The sequence below is a fragment of the Pelobates fuscus genome, chromosome 7, assembly GCF_036172605.1.
Source record: "Pelobates fuscus isolate aPelFus1 chromosome 7, aPelFus1.pri, whole genome shotgun sequence".
Lineage (NCBI taxonomy): Eukaryota > Metazoa > Chordata > Amphibia > Anura > Pelobatidae > Pelobates > Pelobates fuscus.
Genome location: NC_086323.1, coordinates 174,308,798 through 174,327,648, shown reverse-complemented (window position 1 = coordinate 174,327,648; position 18,851 = coordinate 174,308,798).

Below are 18,851 nucleotides of genomic sequence, written 5' to 3'. Positions count from 1 at the left end.
CCCTTTTTCCTAAAATGTTTGTTTTTCCCATTGATTTCATCATCAAGTCTCCACTATCTTATTGGAACCTACAAGAATCTTACCATATATTGGGACTTTTATGCACATTTCTATTTTCTATTTTTTATTTTTTATTTCTCTGTTTGCCTTTTTTATATGTGAGTAAATTTATATTTTTATCTATCTATTTATTTATATTTATATTTATTCTTACACTTTTTTGTATAGCGCGACCTATTATTGTGTTTTTGCCATTTCTTTCTTGAGGACGTTGGAGGGAACCTCATACCCATAGGTTGCAGCTTTTCTTTTCTTGCTTATCCTCCTCTAGAGCACCCAGCACTGATCCTTTACCATTTCCTTGAGCTCTCGGGTTGTCTCTCCCTCCCCTGCCGGCTTCCGGCACCGTGCCTGCGGACCGGAGAGGGAGAACTCTGATCTCCCCTCCGGTCCGCAGGCACATTGCAGGGCTGGCACTTGGGCCATGCCAGCCCTGCACTAGCCGGCAGGGGAGAATCTCGGGGGGGGCAATTGCCATGTTGCCCCCCCCCTGGATCCGCCACTGGGTTGGTAGGTTCAAGCCCGACGGTGGCTCCGAACCTGGGGGTGTGGTGGTGTCTTGGTACACCCCTACAATGGATATGGTGGGTAGCGGTGTCTTGGTACACCCCTACAATGGATATGGTGGGTAGCGGTGTCTTGGTACACCCCTACAATCAATATGGTGGGTAGCGGTGTCTCTGTACACCCCTACAATTTAACCTGGTGGAAATGTGGTCATATTGGGCGCCCAGTTTCTGTATTAACATGTTATTTAGATTGTTATCTATTGTTATTATTGTTGGTTCATTGCTAGGGGTATGTTATGTATATGGGGGGGATGTTAACTTTAATAAGATTTGTTGGCAATGACCCCATTTGTTATTCCTTAATTATTTTATTAATAATTTAATAAAGCTGTGGACTGGGGGGCGGGGCCGGACCGCCATGCTGAGCGGACGCACGGAGGAGCAGCTCCGGCTAAAACACTTAACTTGAGCCCCTAAAACCCAGCAAAAATTGTACAAGACAGCCCGCAGCTGTGCCCCGGTGCAAGAAGCAACCCTGGTCCCGAGGTGAGGCTTGCCGCGAGGTTTTAGTCCCTCGGTGGAGCGATTCCAGCCACGCAAGATGGAGATCGCTCGGGCGGTGAGCGGGGTGGACGGCCGCTGCCCAGCTATCCTGCCCAGCAGCGGTACTGCAGAACCGAGCGGCTAGGCGGGTCCGGCCCTGTTTCCCCCCCCCTCTGGGCCGGTGGGGGTGATCCCGGTCCCCACCCTGTGACCCAATGAAGTGCCATAATACCAATGAGGGCCCGAGCCCAAGATGGCGGAGACCGCATGTCATCTCCAACGAGAGAGCCGTCGGATACACCCCCCTCTCCTGCTCCCACACGGAAGGATCGCAGAACACATCTGAGAGGGAACCGGCAAGTACGAGCCGAACCCAGGAGGAGCGGCCATGGAGCCCGACACAACGGCAGGTACAGACCCTGAAGAGGGGTAGCGATATAACGCACAGGACTAACCTGCCACATCGCCCAACATCCCACAGAGGGCCTGAATCAGGAGGTCTGCTCACTCACAGCCTATATGCAGGAGCCCTCTCCAAACCTAAGACAAGCACCCAGCTGAAGTGAAAGGAACCCAAGAGAGGATTCCAGACCCCCCTTACACCACCACCATCTGGGACTATAAACATGGCGGCAGCCGTTAAGCATTCGGCTTCACCACAGGGACCTATGCTGCAAACCGAAGGTTCACCATAAATGCCAACAAAGACTCTGGCCGACTCAGGGTTAACATGGGGTGGTAACTTTAAGCACTGTATTCGCTAACCACATGTATAATGTCTGTCTCCATAACCCATCATGCATGGGCCACAGGGCTCATTTAGCTACTTATTCTTGTTCAGCACGTTTAAGAGCACTAAAATGTTATCAAACTAGACGCTAAACTTAACATGTCTTACCCAAATCTTATTATAAAAATTGTGCTGAATACTCTAAATATACATGCATAACCTGTAACGTCTATAGACAAGCATAAACACTGTTCAAGCCTTATTACAGTATATACCTATTTTTACCTGCCTAACTTATGTTACATAAATATAAAAAATGTGCCTGTTAAGCTTTTGCCCCGCATGTAGCGCGAGGAAAATGCCTGAGGACTGCTTGTGGGGCACCTCCAGTCTGATTGTAATACTTGTGCACTACAAAAATAAAGAATTAAAAAAAAAAAAAATAAAGCTGTGGACTAATTATTTCCAACAGTATAACCTGTGTCCGTGTTTTAATGGGGGTTTGGGTAAGGTTAGCGCTTATGCCGGCAAATCCGACTGTGTGCCTGTCAAGTTACTCCAATGGCCACTGGAGGGAATGCTCGCCTGCCAACATCAAGGCAGACCCCCCCTAAACGGGCCCTACACTGACCTTGGAGTAACTAAATGACCTCAATTTGTTTAAATATACATAGAGATTAAGGAGAGAGCCCAGGTAACTTTTTCTTTGGTTTTTACTATATGTATTGGAGCTGATGTGTACTGTAGTCGTTGCTGCCGCCCAGGAGTGATGGGAGTGAGCGCAGGACTTATCTAGGTTCTGTCTTGGTTATGAAGTTATTATGTGATTTATTGAACAAAGCATAGACTGATAATTTCATCGATACAGAAATGTATCAGAAGAGACAAATTGATGCAAACATGATCCAACGAGAAATCTGACTGCCATTCTCTGGTCAAGAAGGATTTTTTTCCTAGTTTATTGCAAACTTGGAAAGCACCTCAAACTGTTTTTTTTTTTTTTTTGCCTTCTTTTGGATCAACACCAGAAAGGCTGAACTGTAAAGACTGAAAAAGCACTTGTGAGCGTTTCCAAATAAAACTACCTTGCTTTTTTCCATAAAACCTGTTACCCTGTATTTTCCATGTGTTGTTACTGAGTGCTTGCTCATACTGTGATAACATCTTGGAATCATACTGTATTATAATATATTTCAGAATTGCCATCTATTGGATTTTTGGATTATTTTAACATGATGTGCACTTTTTACTTTTTATTTTATGTTGGTAATGAACTTAGATAATTGTCTTTGAGCTTAAAGGACCACTCTAGGCACCCAGACCACTTCATCTTAATGAGGTGGTCTGGGTGCCAGGTCCCTCTAGGATTAACCCTTTTTATTATAAACATAGCAGTTTCAGAGAAACTGCTATGTTTATAAATGGGTTAATCCAGCCTCCAAATCCTCTAGTGGCTGTCTCACTGACAGCCGCTAGAGGCGCTTGCGTGATTCTCACTGTGAAAATCACAGTGAGAGCACACAAGCGTCCATAGGAAAGGGGGGGACATAATAAACCTATAGTGCCAGGAAAACACGTTTGTTTTCCTGGCACTATAGTGCTTCTACCTCAGCCTATAGTACTTCTACCTCAGTCTACACACATTAATAAGTGGTGGGAACACAACCTAATATACATCACCCCAATCACCAGCCATTAGCAGCAGATAGAAGCTCTAGTTATTATATGCAATGGCCACCCACCCAAAACAAATTATCCATTATCCACAATCTAATAGCAAATCCCTTAAAATAAATTAGCCTTATCTACATCCCAACACCCAAATAATATTGACAGAGGCTATTAAAACAAATGTGTGGAAAACAAATCTTCCTTGTAAAATCTTCTTATCTTTGTCTCCAGAAATGCAAAATAAAAAATCCTGTGATGCAACAAAATTAAAAAGTCCAGTCTTAAAAAACACAAAAAGAAAAGATTATTACTTATTTCAAACATTGCCCATAGCCATTCCTAAGTCCTTCTTTACTAAACTTTTCACCACCTTCATCTGGGCGCACAAACAGCCAAGAATCCCATATGAAGTTTTAACCAGACATAATTTCTGTGGAGGCTTGGATATCCCCCACATGGAATGATACTATAAGGCTACCAAGTTATCCATAATCTACCAATGGACCATTTCCCAACCTGTCAGGCAATGGGTACTACTAGAAAGCACACCACGCATCCCATCCCACCATCACAGCAAAGGCTACTTGCAGAATGAAGCTTCAAAGCGGGAAGAGCCTTTAAAAGGCTTTACCATGTGTAAAATTCTGATTACAGGGAACTGATTGGTTAGCTTGTAAGTCAAATAATCAGAGCACTCTAACAGCGCTCTTGAGACTTGCCCTCTCTTTTTCATACCCTCTATGAGAAGCTTTTGATTGGACCTCTGCACTGCTCTCATAAGGTCAGATGGGGGTGCATATAGGATAATGTTAATAGGGCATTATTCTTTTAAAATCGAAAAAAGATTTGGAGAAACCCTTTAATTGTGCTGCGAGAGCTGCCAGCAGGCAAATTGTATGTATAATCATTGTTCACTTTCAAAAATCAACAGAACCATCATTTGTGAATATGCTTGCTACTGGTGATTTGTGAATATTCTGAATCCTTGCATTTTAATCTGGACACCGAATGCACCCAGGCAACCTGCAGTCTGGTTGGACTGACAAAATTCCGACTTCAGTAAAAGGGAGAAATTGCCATTCCAGTCAGAATTCGGTCACTCCTTTTCACCAGATATTGTCCATCCAGACAAAATCCATCACCCCTGTTGATCATGACCCCAAGACAGTATAATCATAATTTTCATGATATGAATTTTCTACCCATAGCGCCTATGTCATGGTTCCAAACCGACCCTAAAGGAGCTGCAGTGCAGAGGGTAGGCATGACTTGAGGTTTTTTTTGGTTGATCCTACGTTATACACAACATTTCCATGTGTTTTCTCCATCCTGGGAAGAGCCTTTTTAGTATTTTTACTGCAGGATCACAAAAACTGAGCATCATTCAAACTTTGCAAAACTTCAATTTTTTTTAAATTCTTTATTTTAATATGACAGACATATATCAGATAACATTTGAAGGAAAGCAAAAATGCTGTATTTTTTTTAACATTAGCTATGCATTAAGTTGTTTATAATTATGACAGTAGTTCAGTACATTGTTTTTTTTCGTGCAATCTCTACCAGCCTCCGGGAAATGACTAGATTAAAGCAATTATGTCTGCACCGCCAAAACTAGCCAGCAATAATCATCCATCACCAGCTAGTCAAATAGCCCATAGTGTTTAATAAAGAAATAGAATGACCTTTCCTACTATTCCTGGAAATGCATTCCCATAAAATCATTAGTCGCCCTCAGATTTTCAGTATTTTTTTCACTTAACAGAAGGCTGTTATGAGATGACCATCATTTTTGCAAAACTAAGGACAAAATATGGAAAAACATATTTGAGAACAATTGCCCCTCTGTATTGACTTAAGGAACAAGTGAATTTACCACCACAATATGAATGATTGTCAATTTATTGAACATACAGATTAAGGAACAGTGCACACACAAAAATTATACCATTTTACATTTTACAAGCCCACTTAAAATGACCCATTTTAGCAAACAAATAAAGGGATTCAGTTAGACTATAAAGCCAGATACTATAGTGCTAGGAATACAAAGCCTCCCCCACTGCCTTGCACCCCATGGTAAATAAATGGCTAAAAACCCTTTATTTACCCACCTGATCCCTGTGCCAATGTCCCTCGGCACTGGGTCTAAGCTTCTCCTACTCCTCTGTCCCCGGATGAGCGGGCTCTAATGCGCTGCACGGCAAATGTTACTCACGCCTTAGACCTTCTCATTGAATCAATGCTTTCCTATGGGGAAAATTCTCACTCTGGAACTCATGCAAAGCATGAGGATGTCCAGTGTCCACACACAGGACCAAAGGCCCTTTCAAACCAGGAAGCCCTCTAGTGGCTGTCTGGTAATCAACCACTAGAGGCTGACTTAGTGCTGCAATGTAAACATTGCACTTTCTCTGGAACTGCAATGTTAAACATTGCAGCACTAATGGCAATCGGGACACTGTACAAGGACCACTTAAATAAGCTGAAGTGGTCTGGGTGCCTACAGTGTTCCTTTAAGCAAGGGGTGGGGAACCTTTGGCCCTCCAGATGTTTTGGACTACATCTCCCTTAATGCTCTTACAGCCATTATGCTAGCAAAGCATCTAGTCCACAGCATCTGTATTGTCGAAGGCTCCCTACCCCTGCTTTTAGCCCACCACTACATCACAGTACCCCAATATCGGTGAGTCCTACGCCAATGTTAACATGGGGGATCAAGATGTAAACTGCAATACTTACTGCTTAAACTGTCAATTTGTTCACGTAAGCTATACAGTTCTGGAATGTGACTTGTTACTATGTACTGAGACTGACGCTCATCAAGACGAAACAAGTGCAAAGTGTTATATATGTTGTGAGAGATTATATTCTTTTTTTAATGGTGATTGCTCCGTATATAGATCCCAAAACAACACCTGTTATTGCCTTAATAATTCTCCCCAGTTGTGTCACCTGTATACACCTAATCTCTTCTCTGCTTTCCTGCATTCTATTCTAGGAACACATTGCCGTTGGGTGAGAAAGGGTCAGTGTAATGAAATATGCATCACTATGCAGGTGAGGCTGTATGAAATGAATAAAAAGCTTTTTTGGCCCCAGACATGATTTAGCTGGTAATCTCTTTTGAAAGTAATTTATAAAAAAAAAATATGTTTAGATAGTCTCTGAAGCTTTTCAGTTGCAATTTGTATTTCTATTTTGTGATGGTAGTTGTTTGAGCAGGGCTTTGCTCACCTCTTCCCATCTCTCTGTCTTGTTTGGTGGACTTTGTGTCTGTTTTTGTATTCTAATTGAACCGAGTTGCAGAATATGATTTTTATTGTTGATCCATGCTATATATTTGTGCATTTAATGGGCTGACCATAATTCAACCTTATAGTTTTGGTTTTTATTCTAGCCAAAATAGATAAAGTGATTTGGGGCCTAATCGTTGCAGAAATAGCTAACTAAAGCGACAATCCGTAAAACATGATCATTGTTTTTGGCTATAATCAACTGCTGCTAATAAAGAGAATTAAAAAAAACAAAACTTATAGTTAAACAGGTATGGGGTGCACAGGGCTCTCTCACCCTTAACTCCCATATGAGGTGAGGACTTAAAGCAACATGTCAGTAGGTAAACTTAAAATAGTTTTCTTTATGAGCTGATGTAATTTTCCAACTACATATGAGTAGTACAAAATATATTGTAGGGGGGGGCGTGTCCGGCGGCCGACCAAGATGGACGCATAAACCCACAGCTCCTCGTGGCGCCCGCATAAACTGCACACATCACGCTCATCCAGCTCACCCACACACCGCAGATGGGTCGCACGAAGAAGCAAGCTGACCCAGGAAGCACCCCGAGACCCGCGGGCCGCGGGGGAGAACAGTCGATCAGAACTTACCTCCACGCCACGGCCCGCGCCCTGTCACCGCAAACGGAGATGGAGGCCTCAAGCCAGGTACTGGAATCACTCCCATCCACACCAGCCAGATACTCCCCGGCCCCATCCCTCACCTCAGAGCCCCAAGTGACGCCGGACGGCGAGTGGAGGGACATACTACCCAACCTCCTCACTAAATCAGATTTTGAGGCTCTCTCAGACCGCCTAGGCCGCGTAGTCCGTGAAGAAGTCGCCCAACTTCGAGCGGACCTATCCAATGTGGAGGCCCGCATGACAGTAGCGGAGGCCGAAACCAAGGCCCTGCGGACAGACCTAGAACACACTAATTCAGCAGTAACAGCCCAGGAAGCAGACATGGCGCACCTCACCACGTGGGTGGACGACCTAGACAACCGCGGCCGCAGGCTGAATCTGCGCGTCCGCGGGGTGAGAGAAGGGGGCCCATCAGAAAATGTCCCAGAAATGCTGAGGCAGATCTTCACCCAGGTACTAGGGGGCCAGCATATACCCAGAATAGGCCTGGTAAGGGCACATAGAGCACTGAGACCCCAACCAGCTCCAGAGGACCAACCCAGGGATATAATTTGCTGCCTAGACAATTATCAGCTAAAAGAAGAAATCTTACGCATAGCCCGCCGCATGGGCGCGCTCCGCCTGGAAGGGCAAACTATAACCATCTATCAAGATTTATCCCGATACACGCTGCAGGCAAGGAGAGCCCTGCGCCCAGTGACGTCGGCCATGCAGCAAGCAGGGATACCGTACCGCTGGGGGTATCCATTCTCCCTAACAGCCAGACACGGCCCTGACCAGCTGGTGATAAGGAAACCAGAAGAAGTCCCAGGCTTCATGCGCGCCATGGGCCTCCCACCAGTACAAGTACCCGACTGGCTAGCGAGGTCGTTCCTCCAGCAACCACCAGGACCGCCCCAAGCCCGCAGACCCGACAATGGCCCTCAAAGGCCCCAACACCAACGCCAACGTGGCTGGAACCAAGACCAAGCGAGACGGGATCAATAAACAGAAGACGCACCACGCAGCCAAGACGACAACAAGGGGACCCATGAAGCACCGACAGTGCACGACGAACAGTGAGTAACAGGAGGGGGGAGGGGACAGGGGACACAAAACGGAGACAAACACGGGCTCGCCATCTACACAAGCAGAATTTGGGGTGGGGGACAGATACCAGGGGGACAGAGGGGACAAAAATTGCAACATTCATAGCATTCCATGGGGACCCACTCCGCAAGGGGGGGGAACAGAACTATTGGGGAGGGGGACGGGAAAGCGTGCCAACGCCACCGCCTGAGAGGGCTGACGAGAAAACAGGCGAACCCACCCACAACTACCCAGCACCGTGACTTTGAATGGCAAAAAGACTGCATGCAAAGGTGGCACGAACATTAGAATCGCAACCACATCACACATAGGGAGGTTGGGAAAGGAAGAGTGAGACAAATGCAAGGGCAGTGAGGCAAAGGAGGGAGGCAGGGAGGGGGAGGGGGATATTGATGCAGGAGGGAGGGGAGACAGAAAGGGGACAGGAAGAGATACACAGGACGTATGTACGGGGAGGGAGGGAGAGGGGGGGGGGGAAATATATTTAAAAAAAAATATATATATAATAATAATAAAAAAGTTAATTAAATATAGTCACCATAATACCGGACCAGATACCGTTCAGGGGGACCAGGCACAGATATGGAACAGTCTAAGGCTAATACATACGCATATCCACCCCAAATCAAGTCAAATACAGACAGCACAGCATAGTAATATAGGGAATAGATAGAGGGCCAAAAGCAAAACAAACCTTTGCAGAAAAAACAGTAAGCATACAAAACGGAAATGACCATGGGGGTATTTAATTAACTTTAAAGATGTAAATGTTATAAATGTTACAATTGTTACCAATGTTGCAAATGTTAATGCAAGTCTAACGCTCCCCACACACGCGCGCCTCACCCGAACCCACCCAAATATGGCATCAGACGAGCACCTATTAATGAATCTGACAGCATCCATGACCTAGAGACGAGAAACACGTGGGGGAAGCTACGTAATAGAACACCGCTGCATGGTGTGACCTCACCCCAATCCTCACCTGCAATACGCCACAACGCGAGACCCAAAACAGGCTACGAAATAGCACTCCCAGACCTGACCCACGACACGGCCCACCCCAAAGCTGCACAAGAACGCCCTGACCCAGCAAAACCTAGCCTCACAAATCCAAACAGATGATAAACAAACAAAACGATAAACACACAAGACCCGCAAACAGAGGTCCCCCCCAACTCAACCACACCCGCGGACCAGCTGACGAGACGACCAACCAAACTGACCACCCCGAGGCAGCAGAGGGACAGCAATTGCACACTTAATATACCATAGATGACCCACACATGAAATACAACGAGAGACAGAGCGGACGCTCCAAACACACAGCCACTGGAGAGACGGGAGACCACGTACCACGTACCCACCACATACTACAAAACCCACATAAACTAGGCGGACGCCACGGCCGAGCCACCCCAGACACATAGCTCGCCACCCCCACAGGCATAGGACGTAAGACCCCCCCCTCCGGTAAGGGGTCACACAACTCCCGAAGTCGACTCAGACCTACCAACAGGCCGGTCCAACAGTCGCACCACCGGGACACTTGTCCATTAACCTGTATACAACACGTAGCACCTAAGACAGAACAAGACCACACAAACCTAATACAAAAACCCAGACGAGACCACAACCGCACCACACTACACCAACAAACACCCCCCCCCGCACCTTCCTTCCCCCTCCCTCCCCCCACTGCCCTGCCAAATTGTCTCCCCTGGCCGCCCGGGCGATGTCGACCCCGGGGCCGAACGGATTCACTCGGGAGGAACTGAGCATAGTCTCCTACAACGTGCACGGCTTAAACATTAGAGAGAAACGAACGAGGCTTCTGCGCGACCTAAAACACTACAAGGCATCAATAGCATTCCTCCAGGAAACACACTTCCAAGAAGGCAGAGCACCGGCCCTAAGGGACCGCAATTACCAAACAGGATACTTCAGCAACAACCCAGATAGACGCACACAAGGAGTATGCATCCTCTTCTCCAGGCGAGTCCCTTACTCGGAGAAAGCCACCATCAGATGCAAGCAAGGAAGGTATCTCTTCACAAAAGGCACAATCCTGGACCAAACTTACACGTTTGCCACCGTGTACGCCCCTAACACGAAACAACACCACTACCTACGACAAATACTCAACATCCTGATGAAATTCACAGAAGGCACTCTGATCATCGGCGGAGACCTGAACCTAACACTACATCCGGACCAAGACTCCTCATCCACACACGGCACAACCCCACGCAACAGATACGCTAACACGCTCCGCCTCCTTCATCACCACCAACTAGCGGACTGCTGGCGAGCATTACACCCATCGACCCGCGACTACACCTTCTACTCAATGACCCATTCAACGTACACAAGACTGGACTACTTTCTCATGCCACACCAAAACCTGACCCTGCTCACCACCGCGGAGATCCTACCAATGACCTGGTCGGACCACTGCCCGATCCGCATACGGCTGAAATCACCGCTGTTCCGACCCAGACAGATGTCATGGAGACTGAATGAATCGATCCTCACGGACGAATCCGTAGTGGACAAGATCAGCCACTCCATCCAGGAATACTTTGAGGAAAATGAGACAGACGATGTGACACCTCTGACATGCTGGGAGGCACACAAGACAGTGATACGTGGCCAAATCATCGCGATATGTGCAGCACGCAAGAAGGCAGCGGTGCAGGAGGTCCTCGACCTCAGCCAGGAAATAGCACACCTGGAGGCCAGGCACAAACGCACCCTAGACGCGGAGACGTACAGGGACTTAATATCCAAACGAGACCAACTCACCACACACCTCAACCGCTCGATCCAACGCTCCTACCAGCACTACAAACACATGATACACGAACACGGGATCAAATGCGGGAGACTGTTAGCGAACCTACTGCGACAACGCAAAACCCAACTCTACATCCCAAAAATCAAAGACGCACAACAGCGACTCAGGCACATGCCGGACCAGATTTCCACAACATTCCAAGCCTACTACCAAGACTTATACCACCTCCGACGGGAGACCCCAGGAGCACCGCGACCCAGTACCATTGATGACATTAGGAGGTACCTAGCTGCAGCAAATGTACCCGAAATAGAAGAGGCCGACCGAGAAACACTGGAGACACCCATAACACCGGAGGAACTGGCACACGCTATCAAGAGAGCGAAAACGGGCAGAGCACCGGGACCAGACGGCCTTCCGCTCCAGTACTACAAGACCTTTACACAGGAAACAGTACCAAAACTCCTCATAGCCCTCAACTCCATCCATGAAGGGGCCATACCAACAACCCAATTTACTTCGGCAAACATTACCCTTCTTCCGAAGGAGGGAAAAGACCCGACACTATGCCCTAGCTACCGCCCGATCTCCGTGCTAAATACGGACCTCAAACTCCTTGCAAGCGTCCTCGCGACCCGACTGGCACCGCTGCTACCCGCTACTATCCACCACGACCAAACGGGGTTCATCCCAAACAGGGAGGTAAGGGACAACACCATTAGAACCCTGAACATTATAGCCCACGCCAGAACGCAACGGACCCCAGTGCTACTCCTGTCCACAGACGCAGAAAAAGCGTTCGACAGGGTAGACTGGGACCTGATGTTCGAAACGCTCCGACACTTCGGCATAGGGGCAAAATACCTCACCTGGGTGACAGCGCTATACACATGCCCCACGGCACGAATCAGGATCAACGGCGCACTATCGGACCCCTTCCAGATACACAACGGCACCAGGCAGGGCTGCCCGCTCTCGCCCCTACTTTTTGCGCTGACACTAGAACCCTTCCTCAACACGATCCGACGCAATGCGGACATACAAGGACTAACAATTGGAAACACACACCATAAAATTCTGGCATACGCCGACGACCTCCTGTTCGTAGTCACGAACCCGATGACCTCCCTACAAGCCATACAGACGGAATTCGAGACATACGGCCACCTCTCGAACCTTCAAATCAACCACTCGAAGTCGGAGATACTGAACCTGACCGTCAACCACACACTCAAACAAACGATCCAGAGGCAACACCCATACCGCTGGTGCGACCAACGTATGAAATACTTAGGAATCTGGCTCACTCCAAACCCGGCGGATCTATACGCACACAACTACCTCCCGATACTGAAAACAGCAACAGAAGAACTACACAAATGGAACTCCTACTATATGTCGTGGCTGGGAAGGGTGAATGCGGTTAAGATGACGCTATTACCCAAACTGCTATTCATATTCCAAACAATACCGATACTAGCCCCGCAAACGTTCTTCTTGACGCTAAAGACAGAAGTCCGCAGATTCATTTGGAAGGGCAGATCCCCACGTGTAGCACACTCCCAACTGATCCTACCTAAACTCCGAGGGGGCTTGGCGCTGCCGGATTTTGAGAAATATTACCACGCTGCACACCTTACGAGAATTATCAGCTGGTCGGTGTCTAGCGGCACCAAACCGTGGACCCAATTGGAATCGGACATGACCAAATGCGACCTCCGAACACTACCATGGATCCCTAAAACAGCGTACAGACACAAACACATCACCAATCCCTTTGTGGCGGCGACAATGCAAGTCTGGCACAGACAGGGCACGAAACATTACCTGACAACAGACCCGAGCCCACTCCTCCCTCTGAGGGGCAACCCGGACTTCCCAGCGGGAGAACTCGGCCCGACCCTGGGAGCGATAGGACAGAAACCAATCTTCCGCATGAAAGACGTCCTCCAACGCCCATTCATGATCCGCCCGCTGACTGAACTCTTCCCGGATCGACCACACACATTCATGCACACTCTGGCGAGAGCACAAATAGCACAATACGCCCGATCCATCCCTCAAAAACCATCCCTCCTGAGAGACCCAACATCATTCGAACTCCTTTGCACACAGGACAAGGAACCACCACGAGCTATATCGCAGATTTACTCGGTCCTGATCGCAAGCAGATATTTACTGGCGCCCCCCTGCATCAGAAACTGGGAGGAAGACATAGACGAACCCATGACCGAGGCAGAATGGGACAAATCCATCACCCTGATACAGAAAACACCGGGTTCCGCACGCCTACAGGAAAACTCTTACAAAATATTCACCAGGTGGTACCTAACACCGTCAGCGCTCCACGCGAGAAACCCAGAAATACAAGACACCTGCTGGAGATGCGAAGAGGAGGTGGGCACGTTCACACATATCTGGTGGTCCTGCTCCAGGATCCGTCCTTACTGGGAGACTATCCGTAAAACGATACAGGATGTAACAGACGAACTATTGCCGAGGACCTCGGCCGCCTTCCTCCTACACCGAACCACCATGTCAACACAGACATACGCCAGATCCATCATTCCCAGACTACTTAACGCAGCCAAGGCAACCATCCCCATATACTGGAAGCAGACCACCACACCCCCACTGCGACGATGGGTGGAGGAGGTGGAAGCTACACGGAAATTCGAGGACCTGAAAGCCAATACCCCAACACAAAGGGACCGCTACATAAAACGTTGGTTCCACTGGATACGCCATACTACCTCAGACTCCTTTCAACACCGCCACATAACACAGTAACTGCAGGAGGAGAGGGAGGGAGAAACACAGACCCGAGTGGGGATTCGGAAGGCCGCGGGGCGCGGTGAGCCGGAGCGGCAACGGGAGACAAGACATCCCCCCCCTTAACCTCTCCCACCCCTAACACTTCCAACACGGACGAACACAGACTCCAACGCAAAAAGACCACGCTACCGAACAGAGTGAAGACAATTAAACAACACACAAACACGACTACTCGCTACGGCGATCCCCACTGAGACACGGACAAGCTAACACATCGAACAACCAACACGACCACACCCGAAACACGCTAAAACAAACACTACACAAAAAGAACACGCACACAAACACACTCACCCAACCCGGAGACCGAATATAAAACCGACGCAGAAAGAGGGGCCAACATGACAAGATACACAAAAGACCCAAGGACACAGTACTACTAGAAAACATAGACTCCGCACCACCCACCAGACCCCAACAAACCCTGCAAACTCTACAGTAGTAAACATGGCGAGAGGCCGAGACGAGCGGGACTACTGCAGGGGAAAACAGGAGAGATAACATACAGGAGATATGTCACACACAACTACACAATACTACACTCTCATATAACGGCCAACTACACACAGCCATAAGTAAAAATCAACCGCAACATCAGCAATCCCAAAAGACGCGACAAATAGACGAAAACACTAGCACACGCAAAGCACACAGGGACTAACTAGACACAACAAATCCACAACAAGCTCCAAAAATGTACCTAGGTGCCCACCAAAAAAACAAAAAAAACAAACAAAAAACAAAAAAACGTACACATCCAGACATGCACAAATCGCACAGTATGACAGATAATTACAATGCATAAAGAATGCCAATCTCGCCTCTGCGTAGGCAACCAATGGCTTATAACGCTGTATTGAGACTCATGCCTCTGCGCAGGCACCTGCATGCTATAAAGATAAAAAATGTTTGTTAACCTAGCTTTTGACACGACTACAATGAAAATATTTAAAACAAAAAACTAAAACACACAGCCGTAAAACTAATCTGAGTACATAGGCCAGTTGACAATATGAACCAATCCGTTATGTCACGTTATACAGGCTAAGACTAATTCGCTTCTGCGTAAGCGACAAACTGTCTATACCTTTACTTACCAATGCTTATGCCCCTGCGTGGGCAAATATCTGCTTTACAATGACTCAGTTCGATATATGCGTTTATATTGTGACAACAATAAAGATATTCAAAACAAAATATATTGTAAAAAAATAGGCAAAGTATACAATGGAGTATCAAGTCAGGCAAGGCAGATTATAACATATTTGTAAGAAAGAAAAACAAGCATAGAACTGTCTAAATATAGTCTTTGAAGAAACTAGCCAGGTTTACCTAAGTGTTTGGTAACCACTAATGTAGGCGATATTAGCTATGATTTAATATTTTTTAAATATTCAAAAACTTGTTCAAGGGGAGCGGGGCCTGGCAGCCAAAATGGACGAAGGTGCTTTCTGTGGGCTCCTGCACTAGCAGACATAAAAACGACTCGCACAACTACCCAAACTGTGCCAGCTACACGAGAAGCCTATAAACAGAACCAGGGCCACACAGGGAACAGAACGATACCAGTCCGCCAATCAAACACAAAGCAAGCACCTGAACCGACCATGCGGCCTACACTAGAACGGAGCCTGAGGCCTGGGGGAAGTGGCCGATCCCCCGGGACAGAACCTCCTCACAAGCGGCAAACACTGCCCTGCTACCACCCCCCCATCCCCCCTCTGAACCGGCGGGGGATATCCCAGTCCTCGTACGGGCCGACCACCTCCACAAAGCGACTCACACAAGCGAACAAACTTGCAGCCGAGCGGGACTATGGGGGCCCGAGCATGATGGCGGCGCGGATGTGACCGGCAACAAACAGTAACCCTCATCACACCACCTACGCACACCCTGGAGTTTTTCGACCGGCTCTATGCCAACCTACGGATAAAACTCCGCACCAAGCGTCAGCACCTCCACCAAGTCGTGAGGGAAATGGCGGCATGGATACGCCCGGCCACCCGGCACCACCTATGTCACTACCCACTCCGAGCCCCCAGAGCGGCCTCCAGCCGGGGGAAAAGCAGGAGACCAGAGTGGCGGGAAACAGCAACATACCCCACTCACCATCGCACACAGCAGAGTGAGTCCACCAAGCCTGTTCGATCTACTCACAAACAAATAAAGGGATTCAGTTAGACTATAAAGCCAGATACTATAGTGCTAGGAATACAAAGCCTCCCCCACTGCCTTGCACCCCATGGTAAATAAATGGCTAAAAACCCTTTATTTACCCACCTGATCCCTGTGCCAATGTCCCTCGGCACTGGGTCTAAGCTTCTCCTACTCCTCTGTCCCCGGATGAGCGGGCTCTAATGCGCTGCACGGCAAATGTTACTCACGCCTTAGACCTTCTCATTGAATCAATGCTTTCCTATGGGGAAAATTCTCACTCTGGAACTCATGCAAAGCATGAGGATGTCCAGTGTCCACATACAGGACCAAAGGCCCTTTCAAACCAGGAAGCCCTCTAGTGGCTGTCTGGTAATCAACCACTAGAGGCTGACTTAGTGCTGCAATGTAAACATTGCACTTTCTCTGGAACTGCAATGTTAAACATTGCAGCACTAATGGCAATCGGGACACTGTACAAGGACCACTTAAATAAGCTGAAGTGGTCTGGGTGCCTACAGTGTTCCTTTAAGCAAGGGGTGGGGAACCTTTGGCCCTCCAGATGTTTTGGACTACATCTCCCATAATGCTCTTACAGCCATTATGCTAGCAAAGCATCTAGTCCACAGCATCTGTATTGTCGAAGGCTCCCTACCCCTGCTTTTAGCCCACCACTACATCACAGTACCCCAATATCGGTGAGTCCTACGCCAATGTTAACATGGGGGATCAAGATGTAAACTGCAATACTTACTGCTTAAACTGTCAATTTGTTCACGTAAGCTATACAGTTCTGGAATGTGACTTGTTACTATGTACTGAGACTGACGCTCATCAAGACGAAACAAGTGCAAAGTGTTATATATGTTGTGAGAGATTATATTCTTTTTTTAATGGTGATTGCTCCGTATATAGATCCCAAAACAACACCTGTTATTGCCTTAATAATTCTCCCCAGTTGTGTCACCTGTATACACCTAATCTCTTCTCTGCTTTCCTGCATTCTATTCTAGGAACACATTGCCGTTGGGTGAGAAAGGGTCAGTGTAATGAAATATGCATCACTATGCAGGTGAGGCTGTATGAAATGAATAAAAAGCTTTTTTGGCCCCAGACATGATTTAGCTGGTAATCTCTTTTGAAAGTAATTTATAAAAAAAAATATGTTTAGATAGTCTCTGAAGCTTTTCAGTTGCAATTTGTATTTCTATTTTGTGATGGTAGTTGTTTGAGCAGGGCTTTGCTCACCTCTTCCCATCTCTCTGTCTTGTTTGGTGGACTTTGTGTCTGTTTTTGTATTCTAATTGAACCGAGTTGCAGAATATGATTTTTATTGTTGATCCATGCTATATATTTGTGCATTTAATGGGCTGACCATAATTCAACCTTATAGTTTTGGTTTTTATTCTAGCCAAAATAGATAAAGTGATTTGGGGCCTAATCGTTGCAGAAATAGCTAACTAAAGCGACAATCCGTAAAACATGATCATTGTTTTTGGCTATAATCAACTGCTGCTAATAAAGAGAATTAAAAAAAACAAAACTTATAGTTAAACAGGTATGGGGTGCACAGGGCTCTCTCACCCTTAACTCCCATATGAGGTGAGGACTTAAAGCAACATGTCAGTAGGTAAACTTAAAATAGTTTTCTTTATGAGCTGATGTAATTTTCCAACTACATATGAGTAGTACAAAATATATTGTAAAAAATAGGCAAAGTATACAATGGAGTATCAAGTCAGGCAAGGCAGATTATAACATATTTGTAAGAAAGAAAAACAAGCATAGAACTGTCTAAATATAGTCTTTGAAGAAACTAGCCAGGTTTACCTAAGTGTTTGGTAACCACTAATGTAGGCGATATTAGCTATGATTTAATATTTTTTAAATATTCAAAAACTTGTTCAAGGGGAGCGGGGCCTGGCAGCCAAAATGGACGAAGGTGCTTTCTGTGGGCTCCTGCACTAGCAGACATAAAAACGACTCGCACAACTACCCAAACTGTGCCAGCTACACGAGAAGCCTATAAACAGAACCAGGGCCACACAGGGAACAGAACGATACCAGTCCGCCAATCAAACACAAAGCAAGCACCTGAACCGACCATGCGGCCTACACTAGAACGGAGCCTGAGGCCTGGGGGAAGTGGCCGATCCCCCGGGACAGAACCTCCTCACAAGCGGCAAACACTGCCCTGCTACCACCCCCCCCCCCCCCCTCTGAACCGGCGGGGGATATCCCAGTCCTCGTACGGGCCGACCACCTCCACAAAGCGACTCACACAAGCGAACAAACGAACAAACTTGCAGCCGAGCGGGACTATGGGGGCCCGAGCACGATGGCGGCGCGGATGTGACCGGCAACAAACAGTAACCCTCATCACACCACCTACGCACACCCTGGAGTTTTTCGACTGGCTCTATGCCAACCTACGGATAAAACTCCGCACCAAGCGTCAGCACCTCCACCAAGTCGTGAGGAAAATGGCGGCATGGATACGCCCGGCCACCCGGCACCACCTATGTCACTACCCACTCCGA